This window comes from Pleurodeles waltl, chromosome 6 (assembly GCF_031143425.1).
Source record: "Pleurodeles waltl isolate 20211129_DDA chromosome 6, aPleWal1.hap1.20221129, whole genome shotgun sequence".
Classification (NCBI taxonomy): Eukaryota; Metazoa; Chordata; class Amphibia; order Caudata; family Salamandridae; genus Pleurodeles; species Pleurodeles waltl.
Window position 1 is genome coordinate 80,276,028 of NC_090445.1, and position 23,920 is coordinate 80,299,947.

Here is a 23,920-nt window from a genome sequence, read left to right on the forward strand (position 1 = left end):
TTTGATCACAGGACTGGGGAAGATACTGCTCTTGAATGTGGTGCCTTACACCGCTCGGCCATTCCGGCAACCTGCGAAACATTGCTCTGGAGGCTGACTGCCACCTCGCGACACAGGGAGAGTTCACACTGTTCTCTACTGGACATTTAAGTATGTACCCAGAGACAGGTTGAGAGGACAGATGCATGTATGTACCAGAGTGAGCTCCAGAGAGACTGATGGGGACATAAGACTGGGGTAGAGCGAGAGACGGAGAAAGAGAAAGGTGCCTGTGTCGAGTCAGCAGCAAAGACAATGAAACAAAGGGGCCTCCTGGGATAACCACACACTACTTCCTCACAAAGAACACACAGAGGGTGTGTGAAATAACATAGGCACGTCAGCCTGGCTAGCTCAGTCGATAGAGCATGAGATTCTTAATCTCAGGGTCGTGGGTTTGAGCCCCACGTTGGGTGTGATGCTTTTTAAAGGCTTCACCATTTTCGGTTTTAACATTAACTCTCACCTTTTTCAGATATTTCACTGAGACTTAAAACTACACACACACACACATCCTGCAGTTTGCCTCACGATTCCCACACGACTCCACACAACGCAGCACTTCCCGCCCTGGGAGGTGCCGCTGGGAGTGGTCCTAGGCCGAGCCTTTCCTGCGCCCTTTCCTAGCCTGGGCCGCCCGTGCTTACAGCGAGCTCGGAGTCCGCTCCGGTCCGTCCTGTCCCCCCCCCATCCTTTCAAAAAGAGGAGTTTAAGGTCTCATTCCCCCTGGTGTTATGATTAAAGTAGGTATGAAAACTAATGTCAGCAGCGGGATTTGACCACAGGACTGGGGAAAATACTGCCCTTGAATGTGGCGCCTTACACCGCTTGGCCATTCCGGCAGCCTCTGGAACACGGCTCTGGAGGCTGACTGCCACCTCGCGACACAGGGAGAGTTCACACTGTTCTCTACTGGACATTTAAGTATATGCCCAGAGACAGGTTGAGAGGACAGAGGCATGTATGTACACAGTGAGCTCCAGAGAGACTGATGGGGACATAAGACTGGAGTAGAGCGAGAGATGGAGAAAGAGAAAGGTGCCTGGGTCGAGTCAGCAGCAGAGAAAATGAAACAAAGGGGCCTCCTGGGATAACCACACACTACTTCCTCACAAAGAACACACAGAGGGTGTGTGAAATGATATAGGCACAGCAGCCCGCCTAGCTCAGTCGGTAGAGCATGAGACTCTTAATCTCAGGGTTGTGTGTTCGAGCCCCACGTTGGGTGTGATGCTTTTTAAAGGCTTCTCCATTTTCGGGTTTAACATAAACTCTCACCTTTTTCAGATATTTTGCTGAGGCTTAAAAATACACAAACACACATCCTGCAGTTTGCCTCACGATTCCCACAGGACTCCACACAACGCAGCACTTCCCGTCCTGGGAGGCGCTGCTGGGAGCGGTCCTAGGCCAAGCCTTTCCTGCGCCCTTTCCTAGCTTGAGCCGCCCGTGCTTACAGCGAGCTCGGAGTCCGCTCCGGTCCGTCCTGTCCCCCCCATCCTTTAAAAAAGAGGAGTTTAAGGTCTCATCCCCGCTGGTGTTATGATTAAAGTAGGTATGAAAACTACTTTGTCAGCAGCAGGATTTGACCACAGGACTGGGGAAGATACTGCTCTTGAATGTGGCGCCTTACACCGCTCGACCATTCCGGCAGCCTCCAGACACAACTCTGGAGGCTGACTGCCACCTCGCGACACAGGGAGAGTTAACACTGTTCTCTACTGGACATTTAAGTATATGCCCAGAGACAGGTTGAGAGGACAGATGCATGTATGTACCACAGTGAGCTCCAGAGAGACTGATGGGGACATAAGACTGGAGTAGAGCGAGAGATGGAGAAAGAGAAAGGTGCCTGGGTCGAGTCAGCAGCAGAGAAAATGAAACAAAGGGGCCTCCTGGGATAACCACACACTACTTCCTCACAAAGAACACACAGAGGGTGTGTGAAATGATACAGGCACAGCAGCCCGCCTAGCTCAGTCTGTAGAGCACGAGACTCTTAATCTCAGGGTCGTGGGTTCGAGCCCCACGTTGGGTGTGATGCTTTTTAAAGGCTACTCCATTTTCGCGTTTAACATAAACTCTCACCTTTTTCAGATATTTCGCTGAGGCTTAAAAATACACAAACATACAGCCTGCAGTTTGCCTCACGATTCCCACAGGACTCCACACAACGCAGCACTTCCCGTCCTGGGAGGCGCCGCTGGGAGCGGTCCTAGGCCAAACCTTTCCTGCGCCCTTTCCTAGCTTGAGCCGACCGTGCTTACAGCGAGCTCGGAGTCCGCTCCGGTCCGTCCTGTCCCCCCCATCCTTTAAAAAAGAGGAGTTTAAGGTCTCATCCCCGCTGGTGTTATGATTAAAGTAGGTATGAAAACTACTTTGTCAGCAGCAGGATTTGACCACAGGACTGGGGAAGATACTGCTCTTGAATGTGGCGCCTTACACCGCTCGACCATTCCGGCAGCCTCCGGACACAACTCTGGAGGCTGACTGCCACCTCGCGAAACAGGGAGAGTTCACACTGTTCTCTACTGGACATTTAAGTATGTGCCCAGAGACAGGTTGAGAGGACAGATGCATGTATGTACCAGAGTGAGCTCCAGAGAGACTGAAGGGGACATAAGACTGGGGTAGAGCGAGAGATGGAGAAAGAGAAAGGTGCCTGTGTCGAGTCAGCAGCAGAGAAAATGAAACAAAGGGGCCTCCTGGGATAACCACACACTACTTCCTCACAAAGAACACACAGAGGGTGTGTGAAATGACATAGCCACAGCAGCCTGGCTAGCTTAGTCGGTAGAGCATAAGACTCTTAATCTCAGGGTTCATGGGTTCGAGCCCCACGTTGGGCGTGATGCTTTTTAAAGTCTTCTCCATTTTCGGGTTTAACATTAACTCTCACCTTATTCATATATTTCGCTGAGGCTTAAAAATACACAAACACACATCCTGCAGTTTGCCTCACGATTCCCACAGGACTCCACACAACGCAGCACTTCGCGCCCTGGGAGGCGCCGCTGGGAGCGGTCCTAGGCCGAGCCTTTCCTGCGCCCTTTCCTAGCTTGAGCCGCCAGTGCTTACAGCTAGGTCGGAGTCTGCTCCGGTACGTCCTGTCCCCCCCATCCTTTCAAAAAGAGGAGTTTAAGGTCTCATCCCCGCTGGTGTTATGATTAAAGTAGGTATGAAAAATACTTTGTCAGCAGTGGGATTTGACCACGGGACTGAGTAAGATACTGCTCTTGAATGTGGCGCCTTACACCGCTCGGCCATTCCGGCAGCCTCTGGACACAGCTCTGGAGGCTGACTGCCACCTCGCGAAACAGGGAGAGTTCACACTGTTCTCTACTGGACATTTAAGTATGTGCACAGAGACAGGTTGAGAGGACAGATGCATGTATGTACCAGAGTGAGCTCCAGAGAGACTGAAGGGGACATAAGACTGGGGTAGAGCGAGAGATGGAGAAAGAGAAAGGTGCCTGTGTCGAGTCAGCAGCAGAGAAAATGAAACAAAGGGGCCTCCTGGGATAACCACACACTACTTCCTCACAAAGAACACACAGAGGGTGTGTGAAATAACATTGGCACAGCAGCCTGACTAGCTCAGTCCGTGGAGCATGAGACTCTTAATCTCAGGGTCGTGGGTTCGAGCCCTACGTTGGGCGTGATGCTTTTTAAAGGCTTCCCCATTTTCGGGTTTAACATTAACTCTCACCTTTTTCAGATATTTTGCTGAGGCTTAAAACTACACACACACACACACATCCTGCAGTTTGCCTTACGATTCCCACAGGACTCCACACAACTCAGCACTTCCCGCCCTGGGAGGCGCCGCTGGGAGCGGTCTTATGCGAGCCTTTCCTGCGCCCTTTCCTAGCCTGAGCCGCCCTTGCTTACAGCGAGCTCGGAGACCGCTCCGGTCCATCCTGTCCCCACCCATCCTTTCAAAAAGAGGAGTTTAAAGTCTCATCCCCGCTGGTGTTATGATTAAAGTAGGTATGAAAACTACTTTATGTCAGCAGCGGGATTTGATCACAGGACTGGGGAAGATACTGCTCTTGAATGTGGCGCCTTACACCGCTCGGCCATTCCGGCTGCCTGCGGAACACGGCTCTGGAGGCTGACTGCCACCTCGCGACACAGGGAGAGTTGACACTGTTCTCTACTGGACATTTAAGTATGTGCCCAGAGACAGGTTGAGAGGACAGATGCATGTATGTACCAGAGTGAGCTCCAGAGAGACTGACGGGACATAAGACTGGGGTAGAGCGAGAGATGGAGAAAGAGAAAGGTGCCTGTGTCGAGTCAGCAGCAGAGAAAATGAAACAAAGGGGCCTCCTGGGATAACCACACACTACTTCCTCACAAAGAACACACAGAGGGTGTGCGAAAGGAGATAGGCACCGCAGCCCGGCTAGCTCAGTCGGTAGAACATGAGACACTTAATCTCAGGGTCGTGGGTTCGAGCCCCACGTTGGGAGTGATGCTTTTTTAAGGCTTCTCCAATTTCGGGTTTAACATTAACTCTCACCTTTTTCAGATATTTTGCTGAGGCTTAAAACTAACACACACACATCCTGCAGTTTGCCTCACGATTCCCACAGGACTCGACACAACGCAGCACTTCCCGCCAGGGTGGCGCCGCTGGGAGCGGTCCTAGGACGAGCCTTTCCTGCGCCCTTTCCTAGCCTGAGCCGCAGGTGCTTACAGCGAGCTCGGAGTCCGCTCCGGTCCGTCCGTCCCCCCCATCCTTTCAAAAAGAGGAGTTTAAAGTCTCATCCCCGCTGGTGTTATGATTAAAGTAGGTATGAAAACTACTTTATGTCAGCAGCGGGATTTGACCACGGGACTGGGGGAGATACTGCTCTTGAATGTGGCACCTTACACCGCTCTGCCATTCCGGCAGCCTGCGGAACACGGCTCTGGAGGCTGACTGCCACCTCGCAACACAGGGAGAGTTCACACTGTTCTCTACTGGACATTTAAGTATGTGCCCAGAGACAGGTTGAGAGGACAGATGCATGTATGTACCAGAGTGAGCTCCAGAGAGACTGATGGGGACATAAGACTGGGGTAGAGCGAGAGATGGAGAAAGAGAAAGGTGCCTGTGTCGAGTCAGCAGCAAAGAAAATGAAACAAAGGGGCCTCCTGGGATAACCACACACTACTTCTTCACAAAGAACACACAGAGGGTGTGTGAAATGACATAGGCACGTCAGCCCGGCTAGCTCAGTCGGTAGAGCATGAGACTCTTAATCTCAGGGTCGTGGGTTCGAGCCCCACGTTGGGTGTGATGCTTTTTAAAGGCTTCTCCATTTTCGGGTTTAACATTAACTCTCACCTTTTTCAGATATTTTGCTGAGAATTAAAACTACACACACACACACATCCTGCAGTTTGCCTCACGATTCCCACAGGACTCCACACAACGCAGCACTTCCCACCCTGGGAGGCGCCGCTGGGAGTGGTCCTAGGCCGAGCCTTTCCTGCGCCCTTTCCTAGCCTGAGCCGCCCGTGCTTACAGCGAGCTCGGAGTCCGCTCCGGTCCGTCCTGTCCCCCCCTCATCCTTTCAAAAAGAGGAGTTTAAGGTCTCATCCCCCCTGGTGTTATGATTAAAGTAGGTATGAAAGCTACTTTATGTCAGCAGTGGGATTTGACCACGGGACTAGGGAAGATACTGCTCTTGAATGTGGCGCCTTACACCGCTTGGCCATTCCGGCAGCCTTCAGAACACGGCTCTGGAGGCTGACTGCCACCTCGCGACACAGGGAGAGTTCACACTGTTCTCTACTGGACATTTAAGTATATCCCCAGAGACAGGTTGAGAGGACAGATGCATGTATGTACCACAGTGAGCTCCAGAGAGACTGATGGGGACATAAGACTGGAGTAGAGCGAGAGATGGAGAAAGAGAAAGGTGCCTGTGTCGAGTCAGCAGCAGAGAAAATGAAACAAAGGGGCCTCCTGGGATAACTACACACTACTTCCTCACAAAGCACACACAGAGGGTGTGTGAAATGACATAGACACAGCAGCCTGGCTAGCTCAGTCGGTAGTGCATGAGACTCTTAATCTCAGGGTCGTGGGTTCGAGCCCCACGTTGGGCGTGATGCTTTTTAAAGGATTCTCCATTTTCCGGTTTAACATTAACTCTCACCTTTTTCAGATATTTTTCTGAGGCTTAAAACTACACACACACACATCCTGTAGTTTGCCTCACGATTCCCACAGGACTCAACACAACGCAGCACTTCCCGCCCTGGGTGGCGCCGCTGGGAGCGGTCCTAGGCCGAGCCTTTCCTGCGCCCTTTCCTAGCCTGAGCCGCCCGTGCTTACAGCGAGCTCGGAGTCCGCTCCGGTCCGTCCTGTCCCCCCCCCATCCTTTCAAAAAGAGGAGTTTAAAGTCTCATCCCCGCTGGTGTTATGATTAAAGTAGGTATGAAAACTACTTTATGTCAGCAGCGGGATTTGACCATGGGACTGGGGAAGATACTGCTCTTGAATGTGGCACATTACACCGCTCGGCCATTACGGCAGCCTGCGGAACACGTCTCTGGAGGCTGACTGCCACCTCGCGACACAGGGAGAGTTCACACTGTTCTCTACTGGACATTTAAGTATGTGCCCAGAGACAGGTTGAGAGGACAGATGCATGTATGTACCAGAGTGAGCTCCAGAGAGACTGATGGGGACATAAGACTGTGGTAGAGCGAGAGATGGAGAAAGAGAAAGGTGCCTGTGTCGAGTCAGCAGCAAAGAAAATGAAACAAAGGGGCCTCCTGGGATAACCACACACTACTTCCTCACAAAGAACACACAGAGGGTGTGTGAAATGACATAGGCACGTCAGCCCGGCTAGCTCAGTTGGTAGAGCATGAGACTCTTAATCTCAGGGTCGTGGGTTCGAGCCCCACGTTGGGTGTGATGCTTTTTAAAGGCTTCTCCATTTTCGGGTTTAACATTAACTCTCACCTTTTTCAGATATTTCGCTGAGAATTAAAACTACACACACACACACATCCTGCAGTTTGCCTAACGATTCCCACAGGACTCCACACAACGCAGCCCTTCCCGCCCTGGGAGGCGCCGCTGGGAGTGGTCCTAGGCCGATCCTTTCCTGCGCCCTTTCCTAGCCTGAGCCGCCCGTGCTTACAGCGAGCTCGGAGTCCTCTCCGGTCCGTCCTGTCCCCCCCCCCATCCTTTCAAAAAGAGGAGTTTAAGGTCTCATCCCCCCTGGTGTTATGATGAAAGTAGGTATGAAAGCTACTTTATGTCAGCAGCGGGATTTGACCACGGCACTAGAGAAGATACAGCTCTTGAATGTGGCGCCTTACACCGCTCGGCCATTCCGGCAGCCTCCAGAGCACGGCTCTGGAGGATGACTGCCACCTCGCGAAACAGGGAGAGTTCACACTGTTCTCTACTGGACATTTAAGTATGTGCCCAGAGACAGGTTGAGAGGACAGATGCATGTATGTACCAGAGTGAGCTCCAGAGAGACTAAAGGGGACATAAGTCTGGGGTAGAGCGAGAGATGGAGAAAGAGAGAGGTGCCTGTGTCGAGTCAGCTGCAGAGAAAATGAAACAAAGGGGCCTCCTGGGATAACCACACACTACTTCCTCACAAAGAACACACAGAGGGTGTGTGAAATGACATAGGCACAGCAGCCTGGCTAGCTCAGTCGGTAGAGCATGAGACTCTTAATCTCAGGGTTGTGGGTTCGAGCCCCACGTTGGGTGTGATGCTTTTTAAAGGCTTCTCCATTTTCGGGTTTAACATTAACTCTCACCTTTTTCAGATATTTTGCTGAGGCTTTAAACTACACACACACACACATCCTGCAGTTTGCCTCACGATTCCCACAGGACTCCACACAACGCAGCACTTCCCGCCCTGGGAGGCGCCGCTGGGAGCGGTCCTATGCCGAGCCTTTCCTGCGCCCTTTCCTAGCCTGAGCCGCCCGTGCTTACAGCGAGCTCGGAGTCCGCTCCGGTCCGTCCTGTCCCCCCCATCCTTTCAAAAAGAGGAGTTTAAAGTCTCATCCCCGCCGGTGTTTTGATTAAGGTAGGTATGAAAACTACTTTATATTGGCAGCGGTATTTGATCACAGGACTGGGGAAAATACTGCTCTTGAATGTGGCACCTCACACCGCTCGGCCATTCGGGCAGCTTCCGAAACACGGCTCTGGAGGCTGACTGCCACCTCGCGAAACAGGGAGAGTTCACACTGTTCTCTACTGGACATTTAAGTATGTGCCCAGAGACAGGTTGAGAGGACAGATGCATGCATGTACCAGAGTGAGCTCCAGAGAGACTGATGGGGACATAAGACTAGGGTAGAGCGAGAGATGGAGAAAGAGAAAGGTGCCTGGGTCGAGTCAGCAGCAGAGAAAATGAAACAAAAGGGCCTCCTGGGATAACCACACACTACTTCCTCACAAAGAACACACAGAGGGTGTGTGAAATGACATAGGCACAGCAGCCCGGCTAGCTCAGTTGGTAGAGCATAAGACTCTTAATCTCAGGGTTGTGGGTTCGAGCCACATGTTGGCTTGATGCTTTTTAAAGGCTTCTCCCTTTTTGGGTTTAATATTAAATCTCACCTTTTTCAGATATTTTGCTGAGGCTTAAAAATACACAAACACACATCCTGCAGTTTGCCTCACGATTCCCCCAGGACTCCACACAACGCAGCACTTCCCGCCTGGGAGGCGCCGCTGGGAGCGGTCCTAGGCCGAGCCTGTCCTGCGCCCTTTCCTAGCCTGAGCCGCCCGTGCTTACAGCGAGCTCGGAGTCCGCTCCGGTCCGTCCTGTCCCCCCCCATCCTTTCAAAAAGAGGAGTTTAAGGTCTCATCCCCGCTGGTGTTATGAATAAAGTAGGTATGAAAACTACTTTATGTCAGCAGCGGGATTTGACCACAGGACTGGGGAAGATACTGCTCTTGAATGTGGCACCTTACACCGCTCGGCCATTCCGGCAGCCTCTGGATACGGCTCTGGAGGCTGACTGCCACCTCGCGAAACAGGGAGAGTTCACACTGTTCTCTACTGGACATTTAAGTATGTGCCCAGAGACAGGTTGAGACGACAGATGCATGTATGTACCACAGTGAGCTCCAGAGAGACTGAAGGGGACATAAGACTGGGGTAGAGCGAGAGATGGAGAAAGAGAAAGGTAACTGTGTCGAGTCAGCAGCAGAGAAAATGAAACAAAGGGGCCTCCTGGGATAACCACACACTACTTCCTTACAAAGAACACACAGAGGGTGTGTGAAATGACATAGGCATAGCAGGCCGGCTAGCTCAGTCGGTAGAGCATGAGACTCTTAATCTCAGGGTCGTGGGTTCGAGCCACACGTTGGGTGTGACGCTTTTTAAAGACTTCTCCATTTTCGGGTTTAACATTAACTCTCACCTTTTTCAGATATTTCGCTGCGGCTTACAACTACACACACACACACATCCTGCAGTTTGCCTCACGATTCCCACAGGACTCCCCCCAAAGCAGCACTTCCCGCTCTGGGAGGCGCCGCTGGGACCGGTCCTAGGCCAAGCCTTTCCTGCGCCCTTTCCTAGCCTGAGCCGCCCGTGCTTACAGCGAGCTCGGAGTCCGCTCCGCTCCGTCCTGTCCCCCCCAATCCTTTCAAAAAGAGGATTTTAAGGTCTCATCCCCGCTGGTGTTATGATTAAAGTAGGTATGAAAACTACTTTATGTTTGCAGCGGGATTTAATTACGGGACTGGGGAAGATACTGCTCTTGAATGTGGCGCCTTACACCGCTCGGCCATTCTGGCAGCCTCCGGAACACGGCTCTGGAGGCTGACTGCCCCCTTGCAAAACAGGGAGAGTTCACACTGTTCTCTACTAGACATTTAAGTATGTGCCCAGAGACAGGTTGAGAGGACAGATGCATGTATGTACCAGAGTGAGCTCCAGAGAGACTGATGGGGACATAAGACTGGGGTAGAGCGAGAGATGGAGAAAGAGAAAGGTGCCTGTGTCGAGTCAGCAGCAGAGAAAATGAAACAAGGGGGCCTCCTGGGATAACCACACACTACTTCCTCACAAAGAACACAAAGAGGGTGTGTGAAATGATATAGGCACAGCAGCCCGGCTAGTTCAGTCGGTAGCGCGAGACTCTTAATCTCAGGGTCGTGGGTTCAAGCCCCACGTTGGGCGTGATGCTTTTTAAAGGCTTCTCCATTTTCGGGTTTAAAATTAACTCTCACCTTTTTCAGATATTTCGCTGCGGCTTAAAACTACACACACACACACATCCTGCAGTTTGGATCACGATTCCCACAGGACTCCACACAACGCAGCACTTCCCGCCCTGGGAGGCGCCGCTGGGAGCGGTCCTAGGCCAAGCCTTTCCTGCGCCCTTTCCTAGCCTGAGCCGCCCTTGCTTACAGCGAGCTCGGAGTCCGCTCCGCTCCGTCCTGTCCAACCCCATCCTTTCAAAAAGAGGATTTTAAGGTCTCATCCCCGCTGGTGTTATGATTAAAGTAGGTATGAAAACTACTTTATGTTGGCAGCGGTATTTGATCACAGGACTGGGGAAGATACTGCTCTTGAATGTGGCGCCTCACACCTCTCGGCCATTCCGGCAGCCTCTGAAACACCCCTCTGGAGGCTAACTGCCACCTCGCGAAACAGGGAGAGTTCACACTGTTCTCTACTGGACATTTAAGTATGTGCCCAGAGTCAGGTTGAGAGGACAGATGCATGTATGTACCAAAGTGAGCTCCAGAGAGACTGATGGGGACATAAGACTGGGGTAGAGCGAGAGATGGAGAAAGAGAAAGGTGCCTGTGTCGAGTCAGCTGCAGAGAAAATGAAACAAAGGGGCCTCCTGGGATAACCACACACTACTTCCTCACAAAGAACACACAGAGGGTGTGTGAAATGACATAGGCACAGCAGCCCGGCTAGCTCAGTTGGTAGAGCATGAGACTCTTAATCTCAGGGTCGTGGGTTCGAGCCCCACGTTGGGTGTGATGCTTTTTAAAGGCTTCTCCATTTTCGGGTTTAACATTAACTCTCACCTTTTTCAGATATTTTGCTGAGGCTTTAAACTACACACACACACACACACATCCTGCAGTTTGCCTCACGATTCCCACAGGACTCCCCACACGCAGCACTTCCCGCCCTGGGAGGTGCCGCTGGGAGCGGTCCTATGCCGAGCCTTTCCTGCGCCCTTTCCTAGCCTGAGCTGCCCGTGCTTACAGCGAGCTCGGAGTCCGCTCCGGTCCGTCCTGTCCCCCCCATCCTTTCAAAACGAGGAGTTTAAAGTCTCATCCCCGCCGGTGTTTTGATTAAGGTAGGTATGAAAACTACTTTATATTGGCAGCGGTATTTGATCACAGGACTGGGGAAGATACTGCTCTTGAATGTGGCACCTCACACCGCTCGGCCATTCCGGCAGCTTCCGAAACGCGGCTCTGGAGGCTGACTGCTCCTCGCGAAACAGGGAGAGTTCACACTGTTCTCTTCTGGACATTTAAGTATGTGCCCAGAGTCAGGTTGAGAGGACAGATGCATGTATGTACCAAAGTGAGCTCCAGAGAGACTGATGGGGACATAAGACTGGGTTAGAGCGAGAGATGGAGAAAGAGAAAGGTGCCTGTGTCGAGTCAGCAGCAGAGAAAATGAAACAAAGGGGCCTCCTGGGATAACCACACTCTACTTCCTCACAAAGAACACACAGAGGGTGTGTGAAATGACACAGGCACAGCAGCGTGACTAGCTCAGTTGATTGAGCATGAGACTCTTAATCTCAGAGTCGTGGGTTCGAGCCCCATGTTGGGCGTGGTGCTTTTTAAAGGCTTCTCCATTTTCAGGTTTAACATTAACTCTCACCTTTTTCAGATATTTTCCTGATGCTTAAAACTACACACACACACACACATCCTGCAGTTTGCCTCACGATTCCCACAAGACTCCACACAACGCAGCACTTCCCGCCCTGGGAGGCGCCACTGGGAGCGGTCCTATGCCGAGCCTTTCCTGTGCCCTTTCCTATCCTGAGCCGCCCGTGCTTACAGTGAGCTCGGAGTCCGCTCCGGTCCGTCCTGTCCCCCCCATCCTTTCAAAAAGAGGAGTTTAAAGTCTCATCCCCGCTGGTGTTATGATTAAAGTAGGTATGAAAACTACTTTATGTTTGCAGCGGTATTTGATCACAGGACTGGGGAAGATACTGCTCTTGAATGTGGCGCCTCACACCGCTCGGACATTCCGGCAGCCTCCGAAACACGGCTCTGGAGGCTGACTGCCACCTCGCGAAACAGGGAGAGTTCACACTGTTCTCTACTGGACATTTAAGTATGTGCCCAGAGACAGGTTGAGAGGACAGATGCATGTATGTACCAGAGTGAGCTCCAGAGAGACTGATGGGGACATAAGACTGGGGTAGAGCGAGAGATGGAGAAAGAGAAAGGTGCCTGTGTCGAGTCAGCAGCAGAGAAAATGAAACAAGGGGGCCTCCTGGGATAACCACACACTACTTCCTCACAAAGAACACAAAGAGGGTGTGTGAAATGACATAGGCACAGCAACACGGCTAGCTCAGTCGGTAGCGCATGAGACTCTTAATCTCAGGGTTGTGGGTTCGAGCCCCACGTTGGGCGTGATGCTTTTTTAAGGCTTCTCCATTTTCGGGTTTAACATTAACTCTCACCTTTTTCAGATATTTTGCTGCGGCTTAAAACTACACACACACACACATCCTGCAGTTTGCCTCACGATTCCCACAGGACTCCACACAACGCAGCACTTCCCGGCCTGGGAGGCACCGCTGGGAGCGGTCCTAGGCCAAGCCTTTCCTGCGCCCTTTCCTAGCCTGAGCCGCCCTTGCTTACAGCGAGCTCGGAGTCCGCTCCGCTCCGTCCTGTCCCCCCCATCCTTTCAAAAAGAGGATTTTAAGGTCTCATCCCCGCTGGTGTTATGATTAAAGTAGGTATGAAAACTACTTTATGTTGGCAGCGGTATTTGATCACAGGACTGGGGAAGATACTGCTCTTGAATGTGGTGCCTCACACCTCTCGGCCATTCCGGCAGCCTCCGAAACACCACTCTGGAGGCTGACTGCCACCTCGCGAAACAGGGAGAGTTCACACTGTTCTCTACTGGACATTTAAGTATGTGCCCAGAGTCAGGTTGAGAGGACAGATGCATGTATGTACCAAAGTGAGCTCCAGAGAGACTGATGGGGACATAAGACTGGGGTAGAACGAAAGATGGAGAAAGAGAAAGGTGCCTGTGTCGAGTCAGCAGCAGAGAAAATGAAACAAAGGGGCCTCCTGGGATAACCACACACTACTTCCTCACAAAGAACACACAGAGGGTGTGTGAAATGATATAGTCACAGCAACCCGGCTAGCTCAGTGGGTAGTGCATGAGACTCTTAATCTGAGGGTTGTGGGTTCGAGCCTCATGTTGGGTGTGATGCTTTTTAAAGGCTTCTCCTTTTTCGGGTTTAACATTAACTCTCACCTTTTTCAGATATTTCGCTGAGGCTTAAAACTACACACACAAACATCCTGCAGTTTGCCTCACGATTCCCACAGGACTCCACACAACGCAGCACTTCCCGCTCTGGAAGGCGCCGCTGGGAGTGGTCCTAGGCCGAGCCTTTCCTGCGCCCTTTCCTAGCCTGAGCCGCCCGCGCTTACAGCGAGCTCGGAGCCCGCTCCGGTCCATCCTGTCCCCCCCAGCCTTTCAAAAAGAGGAGTTTAAGGTCTCATCCCCGCTGGTGTTATGATTAAAGTAGGTATGAAAACTACTTTATGTCAGCAGCGGGATTTGATCACGGGACTGGGGAAAATACTGCTCTTGAATGTGGGACCTTACACCGCTCGGCCATTCCGGCAGCCTCCGGAACACGGCTCTGGAGGCTGACTGCCACCTCGCGAAACAGGGAGAGTTCACACTGTTCTCTACTGGACATTTAAGTATGTGCCCAGAGACAGGTTGAGAGGACCGATGCATGTATGTACCAGAGTGAGCTCCAGAGAGACTGATGGGGACATAAGACTGGGGTAGAGCGAGAAAGAGAAAGGTGCCTGTGTCGAGTCAGCAGCAGAGAAAATGAAACAAAGGGGCCTCCTTGGATAACCACACACTACTTCCTCACAAAGAACACACAGAGGGTGTGTGAAATGACGCAGCAACAACAGCCTAGCTAGCTCAGTCAGTTGAGCATGAGACTCTTAATCTCAGGGTCGTGGGTTCGAGCCCCACGTTGGGCGTGATGCTTTTTAAAGGCTTCTCCATTTTCGGGTTTAACATTAACTCTCACCTTTTTCAGATATTTCGCTGAGGCTTAAAACTACACACACACACACATCCTGCAGTTTGCCTCACGATTCCCACAGGACTCCACACAACGCAGCACTTCCAACCCTGGGAGGCGCCGCTGGGAGCGATCCTAGGACGGGCCTTTCCTGCGCCCTTTCCTAGCCTGAGCCGCCCGTGCTTACAGCGAGCACGGAGTCCGCTCCGGTCCGTCCTGTCCCCCCCCATCCTTTCAAAAAGAGGAGTTTAAGGTCTCATCCCCACTGGTGTTATGATTAAAGTAGGTATGAAAACTACTTTATGTCGGCAGCAGGATTTGATCACAGGATTGGGTAAGATACTGCTCTTGAATGTGGCACCTTACACCGCTCGGCCATTCCGGCAGCCTACGGAACACGGCTCTGGAGGCTGACTGCCACCTCGCGAAACAGGGAGAGTTCACACTGTTCTCTACTGGACATTTAAGTATGTGCCCAGAGACAGGTTGAGAGGACAGATGCATGTATGTACCAGAGTGAGCTCCAGAGAGACTGATGGGGACATAAGACTGGGGTAGAGAGAGAAAGAGAAAGGTGCCTGTGTCGAGTCAGCAGCAGAGAAAATGAAACAAAGGGGCCTCCTTGGATAACCACACACTACTTCCTCACAAAGAACACACAGAGGGTGTGTGAAATGACATAGGCAATGCATCCCGGCTAGCTCAGTCGGTAGAGCATGAGACTCTTAATCTCAGGGTTGTGGGTTCGAGCCCCACGTAGGGCGTGATGCTTTTTTAAAGGCTTCTCCATTTTCGGGTTTAACACTAACTCTCACCTTTTTCAGATATTTAGCTGAGGCTTACAACTACACACACACACACATCCTGCAGTTTGCCTCACGATTCCCACAGGACTCTACACAACGCAGCACTTCCCGCCCTGGGAGGCGCCGCTGGGAGCGGTCCTAGGCCGAGCCATTCCTGTGCCCTTTCCTAGCCTGATCCGCCCGTGCTTACAGCGAGCTCGGAGTCCGCTCCGGTCCGTCCTGTCCCCCCCATCCTTTCAAAAAGAGGAGTTTAAGGTCTCATACCCGCTGGTGTTATTATTAAAGTAGGTATGAAAACTACTTTATGTCGACAGCAGGATTTGATCACAGGACTGGGGAAGATACTGCTCTTGAAGGTGGCACCTTACACCGCTTGGCGATTCCGGCAGCCTCCGGAACACGCCTCTGGAGGCTGACTGCCACCTCGCGAAACAGGGAGAGTTCACACTGTTCTCTACTGGACATTTAAGTATGTGCCCAGAGACAGGTTGAGAGGACAGATGCATGTATGTACCAGACTGAGCTCCAGAGAGACTGATGGGGACATAAGACTGGGGTAGAGCGAAAGATGGAGAAAGAGAAAGGTGCCTGTGTCGAGTCAGCAGCAGAGAAAATGAAACAAAGGGGCCTCCTGGGATAACCACACACTACTTCCTCACAAAGAACATACAGAGGGTGTGTGAAATGATATAAACACAGCAACCTGGCTAGCTCAGTGGGTTGCGCATGAGACTCTTAATCTCAGGGTTGTGGGTTAGAGCCCCATGATGGGCGTGATGCTTTTTAAAGGCTTCTCCTTTTTCGGGTTTAACATTAACTCTCACCTTTTTCAGATATTTCGCTGAGGCTTAAAACTACACACACAAACATCCTGCAGTTTGCCTCACGATTCCCACAGGACTCCACACAACGCAGCACTTCCCGCTCTGGAAGTCGCCGCTGGGAGTGGTCCTAGGCCGATACTTTCCTGCGCCCTTTCCTAGCCTGAGCCGCCCGTGCATACAGCGAGCTCGGAGTCCGCTCGGGTCCGTCCTGTCCCCTCCCATCCTTTCAAAAAGAGGAGTTTAAAGTCTCATCCCTGCTGGTGTTATGATTAAAGTAGGTATGAAAACTACTTTATGTCAGCAGCGGGATTTGATCACAGGACTGGGGAAGATACTGTTCTTGAATGTGGGACCTTACACCGCTCGGCCATTCCGGCAGCCTACGGAACACGGCTCTGGAGGCTGACTGCCACCTCGCGACACAGGGAGAGTTCACACTGTTCTCTACTGGACATTTAAGTATGTGCCCAGAGACAGGTTAAGAGGACAGATGCATGTATGTACCAGACTGAGCTCCAGAGAGACTGATGGAGACATAAGACTGGGGTAGAGCGAAAGATGGAGAAAGAGAAAGGTGCCTGTGTCGAGTCAGCAGCAGAGAAAATGAAACAAAGGGGCCTCCTGGGATAACCACACACTACTTCCTCACAAAGAACACACAGAGGGTGTGTGAAATGACATAGGCACAGCAGCCTGACTAGCTCAGTCGGTTGAGCATGAGACTCTTAATCTCAGGGTCGTGGGTTTGAGCCCCATGTTGGGCGTGATGCCTTTTAAAGGCTTCTCCATTTTCGGGTTTAACATTAACTCTCACCTTTTTCAGATATTTTCCTGATGCTTAAAACTACACACACACACACATCCTGCAGTTTACCTCACGATTCCCACAGGACTCCACACAACGCAGCACTTCCCGCCCTGGGAGGCGCCGCTGGGAGCGGTCCTATGCCGAGCCTTTCCTGCGCCCTTTCCTAGCCTGAGCCGCCCGTGCTTACAGCGAGCTCGGAGTCCGCTCCGGTCTGTCCTGTCCCCCCCCATCCTTTCAAAAAGAGGAGTTTAAAGTCTCATCCCTGCTGGTGTTATGATAAAAGTAGGTATGAAAACTACTTTGTGTCAGCAGCGGGATTTGATCACAGGACTGGGGAAGATACTGCTCTTGAATGTGGAGCCTTACACCGCTCGGCCATTCCGGCAGCCTCTGGAGCCTGACTGCCACCTCACAAAACAGTGAGAGTTCACACTGTTCTCTACTGGACATTCAAGTATGTGCCCAGAGACAGGTTGAGAGGACAGATGCATGTATGTACCAGAGTGAGCTCCAGAGAGACTGATGGGGACATAAGACTGGGGTAGAGCGAGAGATGGAGAAAGAGAAAGGTGCCTGTGTCGAGTCAGCAGCAGAGAAAATGAAACAAAGGGGCCTCCTGGGATAACCACACACTACTTCCTCACAAAGAACACACAGAGGGTTTGTGAAATACCAAAGACACAGCAGCCCGGCTAGCTCAGTCGGTAGAGCATGAGACTTTTAATCTCAGGGTCGTGGGTTCGAGCCCCACGTTGGGTGTGATGCTTTTTAAAGGCTTCTCCATTTTCGGGTTTAACACTAACTCTCACCTTTTTCAGATATTTCGCTGAGGCTTAAAACTACACAAACACACATCCTGCAGTTTGCCTCATGATTCCCACAGGACTGCGCACAACGCAGCACTTCCAGCCCTGGGAGGCGCAGCTGGTAGCGGTCCTAGGCCGAGCCTTTCCTGCGCCCTTTCCTAGCCTGAGCCGCCCGTGCTTACAGCGAGCTCGGAGTCCGCTCCGGTCCGTCCTGTCCCCCCCCATCCTTTCAAAAAGAGGAGTTTAAGGTCTCATCCCCAGTGGTGTTATGATTAAAGTAGGTATGAAAACTACTTTATTTCGGTAGCGGGATTTGATCACCGGACTGGGGAAGATACTGCTCTTGAATGTGGCGCCTTACACCGCTCAGCCATTCTGGCAGCCTCCGAAACATTCCTCTGGAGGCTGACTGCCACCTCGCGAAACAGGGAGAGGTCACACTGTTCTCTACTGGACATTTAAGTATGTGCCCAGAGACAGGTTGAGAGGACAGATGCATGTATTTACCAGAGTGAGCTCCAGAGAGACTGATGGGGACATAAGACTGGGGTAGAGCGAGAGATGGAGAAAGAGAAAGGTGCCTGTGTCGAGTCAGCAGCAGAGAAAATGAAACAAGGGGGCCTCCTGGGATAACCACACACTACTTCCTCACAAAGAACACACAGAGGGTGTGTGAAATGACATAGGCATAGCAGCCTGGCTAGCTCAGTCGGTAGAGCATGAGACTCTTAATCTCGGGGTCGTGGGTTTGAGCCCCACGTTCGGGGTGATGCTTTTTAAAGGCTTCTCCATTTTCGGGTTTAACATTAACTCTCACCTTTTTCAGATATTTCGCTGAGGCTTAAAACGACACACACACACACATCCTGCCGTTTGCCTCACGATTCCCACAGGACTCCACACAACGCAGCACTTCCCGCCCTGGGAGGCGCCGCTGGGAGCGGTCCTAGGCCCAGCCTTTCCTGCGCTCTTTCCTAGCCTGAGCCGCTAGTGCTTACAGCGAGCTCGGAGTCCGCTCCGGTCCGTCCTGTCCCCCCCCATCCTTTCAAAAAGAGGAGTTTAAGGTCTCATCCCCACTGGTGTTATGATTAAAGTATGTATGAAAACTACTTTATGTCGCCAGCGGGAATTGATCACGGGAGTGGGGAAGATACTGCTCTTGAATGTGGCGCCTTACACCGCTCGGAAATTCCGGCAACCTCCCGAACACGGCTCTGGAGGCTGACTGACACCTCGCGAAACAGGGAGAGTTCACACTGTTCTCTACTGGACATTCAAGTATGTGCCCAGAGACAGGTTGAGAGGACAGATGCATGTATGTACCAGAGTGAGCTCCAGAGAGACTGATGGGGACATAAGACTGGGGTAGAGCGAGAGATGGAGAAAGAGAAAGGTGCCTGTATCGAGTCAGCAGCAGAGAAAATGAAACAAAGGGGCCTCCTGGGATAACCACACACTACTTCCTCACAAAGAACACACAGAGGGTGTGTGAAATGACATAGGCTCAGCAGCCTGGCTAGCTACGTCGGTAGAGCATGAGACTCTTAATCTCAGGGTTGTGGGTTCGAGCCCCACGTTGGGCGTGACGCTTTTTAAAAGCTTGTCCATTTTCGGGTTTAACATTAACTCTCACCTTTTTCAGATATTTCGCGGAGGCTTAAAACGACACACACACACACATCCTGCAGTTTGATTCACGATTCCCACAGGACTCCACACAACGCAGAACTTCCCTCCCTGGGAGGCGCCGCTGGGAGCGGTCCTAGGCCCAGCCTTTCCTGCGCCCTTTCCTAGCCTGAGCCGCCCGTGCTTACAGCGAGCTCGGAGTCCGCTCCGGTCCGTCCTGTCCCCCCCCCATCCTTTCAAAAAGAGGAGTTTAAGGTCTCATCCCCACTGGTGTTATGATTAAAGTAGGTATGAAAACTACTTTATTTCTGTAGCGGGATTTGATCACGGGACTGGGGAAGATACTGCTCTTGAATGTGGCGCCTTACACCGCTCAGCCATTCCGGCAGCCTCCGAAACACGCCTCTGGAGGCTGACTGCCACCTCACGAAACAGGGAGAGGTCACACTGTTCTCTACTGGACATTTAAGTATGTGCCCAGAGACAGGTTTAGAGGACAGATGCATGGATGTACCAGAGTGAGCTCCAGAGAGACTGATGGAGACATAAAACTGGGGTAGAGCGAGAGATGGAGAAAGAGAAAGATGCCTGTGTCGAGTCAGCAGCAGAGAAAATGAAACAAAGGGGCCTCCTTGGATAACCACACACTACTTCCTCACAAAGAACACACAGAGGGTGTGTGAAAAGACATAGGCACAGTAGCCTGGCTAGCTCAGTTGGTAGAGCATTAGACTCTTAATCTCAGGGTTGTGGGTTTGAGCCCCATGTTGGGCGTGATGCTTTTTAAAGGCTTCTCCATTTTTGGGTTTAACATCAACTCTCACCTTTTTCAGATATTTCGTTGAGGCTTAAAACTACACACACACACATCCTGCAGTTTGCCTCACAATTCCCACAGGACTCCACACAACGCAGCACTTCACACCCTGGGAGGCGCCGCTGGGAGCGGTCCTAGGCCGAGCCTTTCCTGCGCCCTTTTCTAGCCTGAGCCGCCCGTGCTTACAGCGAGCTCGGAGTCTGCTCCGGTCCGTCCTGTCTCCCCCCCATCCTTTCAAAAAGAGGAGTTTAAGGTCTCAACCCCGCTGGTGTTATGATTAAAGTAGGTATGAAAACTACTTTATGTCGGCAGCGGGAATTGATAACGGGACTGGGGAAGATACTGCTCTTGAATGTGGCACCTTACACCGCTCGGCCATTCCGGCAGCCTCTGGAACATGTCTCTGGAAGCTGACTGCCACCTCACAAAACAGTGAGAGTTCACACTGTTCTCTACTGGACATTCAAGTATGTGCCCAGAGACAGGTTGAGAGGACAGATGCATGTATGTACCAGAGTGAGCTCCAGAGAGACTGATGGGGACATAAGACTGGGGTAGAGCGAGAGATGGAGAAAGAGAAAGGTGCCTGTGTCGAGTCAGCAGCAGAGAAAATGAAACAAAGGGGCCTCCTGGGATAACCACACACTACTTCCTCACAAAGAACACACAGAGGGTTTGTGAAATACCAAAAGCACAGCAGCCCGGCTAGCTCAGTCGGTAGAGCATGAGACTTTTAATCTCAGGGTCGTGGGTTCGAGCCCAATGTTGGGCGTGATGCTTTTTAAAGGCTTCTCCATTTTCGGGTTTAACATTAACTCTCACCTTTTTCAGATATATCGCTGAGGCTTAAAACGACACACACACACACACATCTTGCCGTTTGCCTCACGATTCCCACAGGACTCCACACAACGCAGCGCTTCCCGCCCTGGGAGGCGCCGCTGGGAGCGGTCCTATGCCGAGCCTTTCCTGCGCCCTTTCCTAGCCTGAGCCGCCCGTGCTTACAGCGAGCTCGGAGTCCGCTCCGGTCCGTCCTGTCCCCCCCCATCCTTTCAAAAAGAGGAGTTTAAAGTCTCATCCCTGCTGGTGTTATGATAAAAGTAGGTATGAAAACTACTTTGTGTCAGCAGCAGGATTTGATCACAGGACTGGGGAAGATACTGCTCTTGAATGTGGAGCCTTACACCGCTCGGCCATTCCGGCAGCCTCTGGAACATGGCTCTGGAAGCTGACTGCCACCTCACAAAACAGTGAGAGTTCACACTGTTCTCTACTGGACATTCAAGTATGTGCCCAGAGACAGGTTGAGAGGACAGATGCATGTATGTACCAGAGTGAGCTCCAGAGAGACTGATGGGGACATAAGACTGGGGAAGAGCGAGAGATGGAGAAAGAGAAAGGTGCCTGTGTCGAGTCAGCAGCAGAGAAAATGAAACAAAGGGGCCTCCTGGGATAACCACACACTACTTCCTCACAAAGAACACACAGAGGGTTTGTGAAATACCAAAGGCACAGCAGCCCGGCTAGCTCAGTCGGTAGAGCATGAGACTTTTAATCTCAGGGTCGTGGGTTCGAGCCCCACGTTGGGTGTGATGCTTTTTAAAGGCTTCTCCATTTTCGGGTTTAACACTAACTCTCACTTTTTTCAGATATTTCGCTGAGGCTTAAAACTACACAAACACACATCCTGCAGTTTGCCTCATGATTCCCACAGGACTGCGTACAACGCAGCACTTCCAGCCCTGGGAGGCGCAGCTGGTAGCGGTCCTAGGCCGAGCCTTTCCTGCGCCCTTTCCTAGCCTGAGCCGCCCGTGCTTACAGCGAGCTCGGAGTCCGCTCCGGTCCGTCCTGTCCCCCCCCATCCTTTCAAAAAGAGGAGTTTAAGGTCTCATCCCCAGTGGTGTTATGATTAAAGTAGGTATGAAAACTACTTTATTTCGGAAGCGGGATTTGATCACCGGACTGGGGAAGATACTGCTCTTGAATGTGGCGCCTTACACCGCTCAGCCATTCCGGCAGCCTCCGGACACATGCCTCTGGAGGCTGACTGCCACCTCGCGAAACAGGGAGAGGTCACACTGTTCTCTACTGGACACTTAAGTATGTGCCCAGAGACAGGTTGAGAGGACAGATGCATGTATGTACCAGAGTGAGCTCCAGAGAGACTGAAGGGGACATAAGACTGGGGTAGAGCGAGAGATGGAGAAAGAGAAAGGTGCCTGTGTCGAGACAGCAGCAGAGAAAATGAAACAAAGGGGCCTCCTGGGATAACCACACACTACTTCCTCACAAAGAACACACAGAGGGAGTGTGAAATGACATAGGCACAGCAGCCTGACTAGCTCAGTCGGTTGAGCATGAGACTCTTAATCTCAGGGTCGTGGGTTCGAGCCCCATGTTGGGCGTGATGCCTTTTAAAGGCTTCTCCATTTTCGGGTTTAACATTAACTCTCACCTTTTTCAGATATTTTCCTGATGCTTAAAACTACACACACACACACATCCTGCAGTTTGCCTCACGATTCCCACAGGACTCCACACAACGGAGCACTTCCCGCCCTGGGAGGCGCCGCTGGGAGCGGTCCTATGCCGAGCCTTTCCTGCGCCCTTTCCTAGCCTGAGCCGCCCGTGCTTACAGCGAGCTCGGAGTCCGCTCCGGTCCGTCCTGTCCCCCCCCATCCTTTCAAAAAGAGGAGTTTAAAGTCTCATCCCTGCTGGTGTTATGATAAAAGTAGGTATGAAAACTACTTTGTGTCAGCAGCGGGATTTGATCACAGGACTGGGGAAGATAGTGCTCTTGAATGTGGAGCCTTACACCGCTCGGCCATTCCGGCAGCCTCTGAAACATGGCTCTGGAAGCTGACTGCCACCTCACAAAACAGTGAGAGTTCACACTGTTCTCTACTGGACATTCAAGTATGTGCCCAGAGACAGGTTGAGAGGACAGATGCATGTATGTACCAGAGTGAGCTCCAGAGAGACTGATGGGGACATAAGACTGGGGTAGAGCGAGAGATGGAGAAAGAGAAAGGTGCCTGTGTCGAGTCAGCAGCAGAGAAAATGAAACAAAGGGGCCTCCTGGGATAACCACACACTACTTCCTCACAAAGAACACACAGAGGGTTTGTGAAATACCAAAGGCACAGCAGCCCGGCTAGCTCAGTCGGTAGAGCATGAGACTTTTAATCTCAGGGTCGTGGGTTCGAGCCCAATGTTGGGCGTGATGCTTTTTAAAGGCTTCTCCATTTTCGGGTTTAACATTAACTCTCACCTTTTTCAGATATTTCGCTGAGGCTTAAAACGACACACACACACACATCCTGCCGTTTGCCTCACGATTCCCACAGGACTCCACACAACGCAGCACTTCCCGCCCTGGGAGGCGCCGCTGGGAGCGGTCCTAGGCCCAGCCTTTCCTGCGCTCTTTCCTAGCCTGAGCCGCTCGTGCTTACAGCGAGCTCGGAGTCCGCTCCGGTCCGTCCTGCCCCCCCCATCCTTTCAAAAAGAGGAGTTTAAGGTCTCATCCCCACTGGTGTTATGATTAAAGTAGGTATGAAAACTACTTTATGTCGGCAGCGGGAATTGATCACGGGAGTGGGGAAGATACTGCTCTTGAATGTGGCGCCTTACACCGCTCGGAAATTCCGGCAGCCTCCCGAACACGGCTCTGGAGGCTGACTGCCACCTCGCGAAACAGGGAGAGTTCACACTGTTCTCTACTGGACATTCAAGTATGTGCCCAGAGACAGGTTGAGAGGACAGATGCATGTATGTACCAGAGTGAGCTCCAGAGAGACTGATGGGGACATAAGACTGGGGTAGAGCGAGAGATGGAGAAAGAGAAAGGTGCCTGTATCGAGTCAGCAGCAGAGAAAATGAAACAAAGGGGCCTCCTGGGATAACCA

General features: G+C 51.9%; 7 non-coding genes across 7 annotated transcripts; all 7 read left to right on the plus strand.

Moving 5' to 3' along the window:
- Positions 1-5,251: 5,251 nt before the first annotated feature.
- Positions 5,252-5,324, plus strand: TRNAK-CUU (transfer RNA lysine (anticodon CUU)). Its single transcript has one exon. It is a non-coding gene; the product is annotated as a tRNA-Lys (tRNA).
- A 1,559-nt stretch (positions 5,325-6,883) lies between these two features.
- TRNAK-CUU (transfer RNA lysine (anticodon CUU)) lies at positions 6,884-6,956 on the plus strand. The gene has a single exon. It is a non-coding gene; the product is annotated as a tRNA-Lys (tRNA).
- A 4,001-nt stretch (positions 6,957-10,957) lies between these two features.
- On the plus strand, positions 10,958-11,030 carry TRNAK-CUU (transfer RNA lysine (anticodon CUU)). The gene has a single exon. It is a non-coding gene; the product is annotated as a tRNA-Lys (tRNA).
- A 6,422-nt stretch (positions 11,031-17,452) lies between these two features.
- Positions 17,453-17,525, plus strand: TRNAK-UUU (transfer RNA lysine (anticodon UUU)). The gene has a single exon. It is a non-coding gene; the product is annotated as a tRNA-Lys (tRNA).
- A 3,189-nt stretch (positions 17,526-20,714) lies between these two features.
- On the plus strand, positions 20,715-20,787 carry TRNAK-UUU (transfer RNA lysine (anticodon UUU)). Its single transcript has one exon. It is a non-coding gene; the product is annotated as a tRNA-Lys (tRNA).
- A 745-nt stretch (positions 20,788-21,532) lies between these two features.
- Positions 21,533-21,605, plus strand: TRNAK-UUU (transfer RNA lysine (anticodon UUU)). Its single transcript has one exon. It is a non-coding gene; the product is annotated as a tRNA-Lys (tRNA).
- Positions 21,606-23,163: 1,558 nt separating this feature from the next.
- Positions 23,164-23,236, plus strand: TRNAK-UUU (transfer RNA lysine (anticodon UUU)). The gene has a single exon. It is a non-coding gene; the product is annotated as a tRNA-Lys (tRNA).
- Positions 23,237-23,920: the final 684 nt, after the last annotated feature.